Source organism: Portunus trituberculatus, chromosome 31, assembly GCF_017591435.1.
Source record: "Portunus trituberculatus isolate SZX2019 chromosome 31, ASM1759143v1, whole genome shotgun sequence".
Taxonomy (NCBI): Eukaryota; Metazoa; Arthropoda; class Malacostraca; order Decapoda; family Portunidae; genus Portunus; species Portunus trituberculatus.
The window spans coordinates 5,844,357-5,851,645 of record NC_059285.1 but is presented as its reverse complement, the minus strand read 5'-3'; positions in this window follow the sequence as shown (position 1 = coordinate 5,851,645).

Below are 7,289 nucleotides of genomic sequence, written 5' to 3'. Positions count from 1 at the left end.
GTGTGTGTGTGTGTGTGTGTGTGTGTGTGTGTGTGTGCTTGTCTGTATGGCTGTCTGTTTTATTTATCAGTCTAGAAGGAGTCACTGTCTTTACGATCATTATAACTTTATATCAAATAGTATACCTTATTTGTTGGTTCCCCCTTTCTTTTTTCCTGTGTCTGTCTGATTGCCTGTTCTTTTGTGTGTCTGCGCATCTGTCTGTGTGCATCGGGAGGGAGCCGCGCCAAAAATGGGAAAGTGGAGAAAGAGGTGACACATTGGAAAGCTGGACCCCAAAAGTTTTGCGTCACATTTTAAGATGAAACGTACGAGCATAGCAAAGGCTCGGGGGGGAGGAGGAGGAGGAGGAGGAGGAGGAGGAGAGGAGGAGGAGGAGGAGGAAGAAGAGGAGACGCAGGAAGAAGAGGAGGAAGAGAGAGCACAGTAGGTGGAGGAGGAGGCTGTTTGGAAAGAGAAAGAAGAGAAAACTGCAGTGAGCGTGGTAGGAGGAGGAGGAGAAAGGAGAACAGAGATGAGAAAGGTGAGGAGAAGGTGGAAGCACAAGAGGAAAAGAAAAAAAGAGGAAGAGGAAGACGCTGCAGGAAAGGATGAGGGAGGGAGGGGGAGAAGGAGGGTGGTGAAGGCTGAGGCTGAGGTGGTGGTGGTGGTGGCAGGAAGAGGGGAAGTGAGGGGAGGCGCAAGAGGGCGAGCGTGGATGACCTGACCCAAATTGTGGTGTGGTTCGCTGGCCCGGCTGTTTGTGGCCCCTGGCGGGATGTGGCCCAAATAAAGGCAGGGTTTAGTGTGGCTCTCCCTTCCTCCCCCCTCCTCCCTCCACAAACCCCGCGTAAATTCTCCTGACAGCTTAAAACGATAATGGCCCGCCTCTGAAAAACGACAACCTCTTACTTTTCACATTATTACTATTATATTACTACGATGACTATTACTTACGGCTACTAGTGACCTGGGCTGGTGGTGTAAAGGTTAGCTCGGTCACCACACAATCTGGGGAATCTCTGTTCGAATCTCTGGCGAGTGGAGACAGTTTGGGCGAGCAGTGGACGTAAGCTGGGAGTTGTATCAGAGAGAGAGAGAGAGAGAGAGAGAGAGAGAGAGAGAGAGAGAGAGAGAGAGAGAGAGAGAGAGAGAGAGAGAGAGAGAGAGAGAGAGATTAGAATGATTATATACCAGACCATAGATAAACATACGAAGAAGAAAAACACAACAACAACAATAACAATAGGAAAAACAACAATAACACTTGTACTACTACTACTACTACTACTACTACTACTACTACTACTACTACTACTACTACTACTACTACTGCTACTACTAGAACCATGAAGGAAGAGAGGAACAATGAAAGCTGGAAGTGGAAGGGAAGATTTGTAAAGATGAAGATAGTAATATGTAGAAGAATGAAGAGAGAAAGAATAAATGAATGAAGAGGAAGAGGAAGGATAGGAAGAAGAGGAGGAAGAAGGATGTTTGCGACGGTGTGACTCTGAAGTTCTTAAAGGAAACTGGTAATGAAGTGTTTGAATATTTACATGAGAGGAGGTAAGAGGGGAAAAAAATTTGGTGAGGATGGGAGGAAAAATAGTGAAGAGCAAGTAGGGAAGATTGAGTGGGAGAGATAAAAAGTAAGAGAGGGTGCAAAGAGGAGAGGGAGAGATTGTAGGGCGAGAAGAAAAAGAGAAGATAGAGTGAAGGGGAGATGGAAGAGATAACTGGGGAAGGAGGGAAAAAAGATGGCGAGTGAAAAGGAGTAAGGCATGTGGAATATACGGGAAACAGGAGTGAAGGAGGGAAGAGAAGGAAAGAAAGAAGGGACTGGAAGAGGAAACGGAAACGAGGCAGGATGAAACGAAGGAAAGGTTAATTGTGTGTGACCTTGAGGAAATATGAAGGTCATTGCCAGACGTTTAAATGATCTGTCGAGGGAATGAGATAGCAGACACACGACGAACGATGATGGAGATAATGACGATAACGATGATGGATATAATGATGACGATAGCGATGATATTGGTAATGATGACGATAATAATAATGAATTCCGTCTCTCGAGAGCGAAATGAGAGAAAGGAAAGCTTGATAATTGTCTTCCTTTGTTTCATTTATATAGTTTCATTTCATATTTTTGCTTAATTTTTGCTTTTCAGAGAGAGAGAGAGAGAGAGAGAGAGAGTTTGTCAGTCAGTCTTTCATTTGTTTCTTTCAGTCAGTCAGTCACTCAGTCACTCATTCATTCACTCACTCACTCATTCATTCAATAAATCAGGACGAACACACGAAAGTGGGAAAAGAGGAATAAAATCGAAACGCACCTGGACCCAAACGCCTAAAAAAACGATGACGTAACAACGGTAAACTGCTAAATTTCGGGGCTTTCGGAGTGGTTGAAGAATTTAGGGTTACGAGCCGCAGATGGTGAGTCAGAAATCTGGAAGCTGGAAATTGTGTAGAAGCCTTGATGGGAGAGGTAGCGATGTTATGGAAAGGGGAAGGTGGAGGAGGTCTGTAAAAGCTGACGGGGTAGGAAGGCAGGGAAACGGAAAAATTACAGTGATAGGAATCGTATATGTGGAAATAGAGGCGAGGTTGCGAAGGAAAAGAGTAGTAGTAGTAGTAGTAGTCGTCGTAATAGTAATGATAATAGTGGAAGGCTAGTAAGTAGGATCAAGAAGACGATTCAGGAAGGATATACTAGAAATAAAAAGGAGAAAAATAGCCGAGAGGAAAAATAGAGATGTTGTTAGACAGTAATAATAATAGTAGTACAAGAACAAGGAGGAGCAGGAGGAGAAGGAGGAGGAGGAGGAAGAGGAGGAGGAGGAGGAGGAGCAGGAGCAGGAAGACACAGAAAAGATCCACTCTAGAAAAAAGGGAAAAAATATATGTTTTCACTGAATGACAGAATGATAGGAAGGAGTTCGCATGAGGATGAAAGAACGAAGAGAAGTGATACAAAAAAAATACAAACGAAGGAATCTAGAAAAAAAAAACTTTAAAAATAGAAAGTATATTTGAATGAACAAGGAAAAGGAGTAAAAAAGTGTGTGTGTGTGTGTGTGTGTGTGTGATAGGGGGGTGAGCGTAGAAAGGAGAGAGGATAAAGATGAAAGGGTACACGAGGAAAAAGAAGGAGGGAGGATGTTGACTGGTGGTTAGATGTAGACTGGGTTGTAGCAGTCCTATGATCTAAGGTAATGGCAGGTATTGGAACCGACTACCGTGGAGAGAGAGAGAGAGAGAGAGAGAGAGAGAGAGAGAGAGAGAGAGAGAGAGAGAGAGAGAGAGAGAGAGACTTTAATGTATTTTCTATCCAAACTATCAAAACTAAATACACAAACGAAACTGAAGCAAATGCACGTAGTCTTTTACCTCAATTTGTAACATTCACTCTTAATTAGTCCTTGTAAATAATGAAGATAAATAATTATCCCACAAAAAATAAAAAATGAAAAAAAAATAAGAAGAGGACGAAAGATACCAAAGGAAATATCTCAAAAAAAAGAAAAAAAATCAGATGAAGCGAGAGAAAAATAGGAAGAAAACGAAAGAAAGAAAAGGAAACAGCCGCCATAACTTTCTTGATATCCAGTTCAGGATTACAAAACTTAGACGTAACATAAATCCGGTCACACACACACACACACACACACACACACACACACACACACACACACACACACACACACACACACACACACACACACACACTCTCTCTCTCTCTCTCTCTCTCTCTCTCTCTCTCTCTCTCTCTCTCTCTCTCTCTCTCTCTCTCTCTCTCTCTCTCTCTCTCTCTCTCTCTCTCTCTCTCTCTCTCTCTCTCTCTCTCTCTCTCTCTCTCTCTGTTCTTGTGTAGGAATTTTCACTGGTTTGGAGGTGAGAATTTTATGCGGCTATGCAAAGAGAAATATTTGAGTGCTGGAGAGGCGTCTTAGAGAGAGAGAGAGAGAGAGAGAGAGAGAGAGAGAGAGAGAGAGAGAGAGAGAGAGAGAGAGAGAGAGAGAGAGAGAGAGAGAGAGAGAGAGAGAGAGAGAGAGAGAGAGAGAGAGAGAGAGAGAGAGAGAGAGAGAGAGAGAGAGAGAGAGAGCCATGGTTCCTCACTTTGTTGATACAGAAGAGACTATTTGCATATCCTTATTTCCTTCGTCTTGAGGTAGTAGGAAATTGGAGGAAGAGGAGAAAGAAGAGGAAGAGGATTACCAGAAGGAAGAGGAGGAAAAGGAGGAAGAGGAGGAGGAAGAGGAGGAGGAGGAGGAGGAAAAGAATGAAGAAAAAATAAAAGAAGGAAGGAAGAAAGGAAGAAAGAAGAAAAGGAAAGAGGAAAAAAAGAAGAAAAAGGAGATGATGATGATGATGATGATGAAGAGCAAGGTTTGTAAGAAGGTGAGGAAGAGAACAAGGGGGATTGTGAGGAAAAAAAAAGAAGTAGAGAAGAAGAAGAAGAAGAGGATAACGAATATTGGGAGGAATGAGAAAAAAAAGAGAAGTTATAAAGAAAAAGAAGAAAAAAGGACGATTAGCAAAACAATTTATAATAGAAACAAAAATGAAAAATCATATCAAATAGGAAAGAATAAAGAAAAATAATAATAAAACAAGGAAAAAAATAACTTAAGGAATATCATACAAAATACAAAGAGGCAAAAAGGCGTCTATTTATTAGTACACATATCAGACTCAAACAATATTCATAACCCGGGAGGAAAGGGGACGATAAAAGGAGAAGGTACAAAGGAAAAAAAAAAGGCATAAAAAAAGGGTAGAAATGAGGTGCTCTAAGTTACAGGGAATGGGTAACAACTTTTTCTGAGGCTAAAAAATATTGGAAGTAAACAGGAAGGGAAAGAATAGGAGTGAACAGCAAGACAGAGAGAGAGAGAGAGAGAGAGAGAGAGAGAGAGAGAGAGAGAGAGAGAGAGAGAGAGAGAGAGAGAGAGAGTAGCATGAACAGTGATAGAGATGTTAGGGGAAATGGTGTGGAATGAACGATGAAGAGAAGATAAGGAAAGCGAAAATGGAGAAAGAGTGAGGCGATGTCATTAATCTCCTTGCCATTAATCTCGCTACTTTCTTAAGAGTCGAGTGTTCTGGGAGAGCGGTTGGACAGGTGAGGGATTGCTAATTGTGCAGTTGTTATCACCTGTCTTATTGAAGTGGAGGAAGGAGAGAAGGAACAAGAATTAGAAGAGAATTATACATGGATACAGTGCCACGTGAAAATGCTAATGGTGATGGTGATGGTGATGGTGATGGTAATGTTGCTGATAGTGATAATTGCTCCCCTGGCTGTGAACTTAGGTGGTTTGTGATGATGGTTATGTGTCACTATCACTGGCACCACCGTTACCACTATCATCGCTATCACCACCACCACCCTGCCTTTGACTTTATAGCGTGGCTCCTAAAGGGCGAGACACTTATTACATCTGATATGAGTTTGAACCTTCTTGGACCTTTGGAGGAACAAAAGGATGGCAATAATAGGAGCCGTAAAAGTAACAGTAAAGAAAAGAAATGAAAAGGATTAGTAAAAAAAATATATATTGAAATTACTACTACTGCTACTACTGCTACCACTACTACTACTACTACTACTACTACTACTACTACTACTGCTGCTGCTACTGCTGCTGCTGCTGCTGCTGCTGCTGCTGCTGCTACTGCTGCTACTGCTGCTGCTGCTGCTGCTGCTACTGCTGCTGCTGCTGCTGCTGCTGCTGCTGCTACTGCTGCTACTGCTGCTGCTGCTGCTACTGCTGCTACTGCTACTGCTGCTGCTGCTGCTGCTGCTGCTGCTGCTGCTGCTGCTACTGCTGCTATGGTAATAATGGTAATAATAATAATAATAATAATAATAATAATAATAATAATAATAATAATAATAATGATAATAATAATGATTACAATACTGCTGCTACTACTACTGGTACTACTAGTACTGATACTATTACTTCTGATACTATTACTTCTACTACTACTACTACTACTACTACTACTACTACTACTACTACTACTATTAATACTACAATCACCACCACTACAATCACCACCACTAATACTACTAACTTTACATTTTTTACCCTTTTACGTTTCTTATTCCAAATCATAACATTGGGAATCATATCCTAAACAACCTTATGGGCAGGGTTAAAAAATCAGACGCTGTTTCTTTCATCTTCCTTTCCTACCACTGAAATTCCCAACAAAGACACCACCACGTTACTCCCGACTCTATTTCTGATTACTGGTGGTTTGTTCCCGTAGAGTAAACCTGGATATTGTGTTTTCATTCATCAGAGTCGAATATGAACCGTCTGAGAGAGAGAGAGAGAGAGAGAGAGAGAGAGAGAGAGAGAGAGAGAGAGAGAGAGAGAGAGAGAGAGAGAGAAAGAGAAAGGAATGGGAATAGACAGAAATGTTGTCGTACTTGATAACTTCAGAGAGAGAAAGAGAGAGAGAGAGAGAGAGAGAGAGAGAGAGAGAGAGAGAGAGAGAGAGAGAGAGAGAGAGAGAGAGAGAGAGAGAGAGAGAGACGACAGAGAAAAGTAGGAGAAAAGTTAAAGACAGCATAAGCGAAGAAGAAAAGTTAGAGAATACAGGAATGGAGAGATAAAGGACAAACAGCTGGAGAATTGTAAAAGAAGGAAATGGAAAGGAAAAGTTAGAAATCTGAGATGAGTATTAGGTTTATAAAAAAAAAGAAAAGGAAAAAAAATGGAAAGAAAGTTAGAATAAGATCAAGAGATTAAAGTTAGCAGAATTAAGAAGATATTTCGTAGGAGAGACTTGAAGTAAAAATAAAAAGAAAAGGAGAATCAAATTTGTGGTCAGTAATAAAACTTTGAAAGAAAAAGAAAGGGAAAATCAGACCAAATAAATTAAACTAAGACATAATCAAGAATATACTCCCCTGCAGAACACGAAATAGATTAAAGGAAGTGAATAATGGATATAACAAAGGGAAAAAAATGGAGTTGATTATGGAGTAGACAGAGTTAGTGCGTTATTATGTTGGCACCATTAAACCTGTGTCTCGTAAACGTAGGTGGTGAGCGAGGCAAGTGACGAGTTTATGAAGACTTGATAGCATGGTAAAAATTTGTTATGCGTGAAAATGGTGATATAACCAGAGAGAGAGAGAGAGAGAGAGAGTTTTGTAGCATTGCGTTCAAATCACACATCACATGGCATCAATTTCATGCACTGTCGAACTTTGGTGTTAAATGACCAGATATTTTATTCATTTATGTATTCATTTATCTATTTATATTTCAAGAGAGAGAGAG